Genomic DNA, 581 nt, shown 5'->3' with positions numbered 1-581 from the left:
GGCGGGGGGAACCTTCCGCCGTGCTGGGAGCGGGGCTCCATTTCTACCTCCGGGTATTTCCTCGAGTTTGGTTGGTTTTTTGGGTTGTTTTGGGTTTTTGGGTTTGGTTTTTTTGTTGTTGTTGTTGTTGTTGTTTTGTTTTGGGTTTTTTTTCTCTCCCTCTTTCCGCGCGACGCTCGCAACTTTTTCTCCCCCAAACTCCCCGTCTTGTGATTAACTTCTTTTTTGGTCTTTAGATCTTCCCCTTTTTCACTGTACTGTGACACACGCTGTCTACCTCGCCTCACTGCTTTAAAAAGTAAGAACAGGAGGGGGTGAGAACTGTTAAACAAAGCCTACAGAAAGCGAACAATGGCCTCCATTCTGCTCCTCTACCCAAACCCCGAGTGCAGAAACCCAGGCTCCTTAACCGGCCGCGCAGCTTCCCAACTCAACGGACCAACAACCCTCCAACTTACAAAGAGCAGAGAAACAAGCCCCTTCTCCCTTCATTAGCGCCTGCCTTGACCCAGCGCCTGGACAGTCCCCAGCGCCTTCCCCCCCCCCCCCCCCCCCCCCCCCCCCCACCCCCCCCCCCCCCC

At 54.4% G+C, this 581-nt stretch overlaps 1 long non-coding RNA gene across 3 annotated transcripts in view; it reads right to left on the bottom strand.

Moving 5' to 3' along the window:
- LOC115948558 overlaps nt 1-581 on the bottom strand; it is a 6,646-nt gene that overhangs the window by 471 nt on the left and 5,594 nt on the right. The gene's annotated exons all lie outside the window — the stretch shown is intronic.

This window comes from Geospiza fortis, unplaced genomic scaffold (genome assembly GCF_000277835.1).
Source record: "Geospiza fortis unplaced genomic scaffold, GeoFor_1.0 scaffold113, whole genome shotgun sequence".
Taxonomy (NCBI): Eukaryota; Metazoa; Chordata; class Aves; order Passeriformes; family Thraupidae; genus Geospiza; species Geospiza fortis.
Note: the sequence above shows the minus strand (reverse complement) of the source record. Positions and strands in the feature narration are given on the sequence as shown.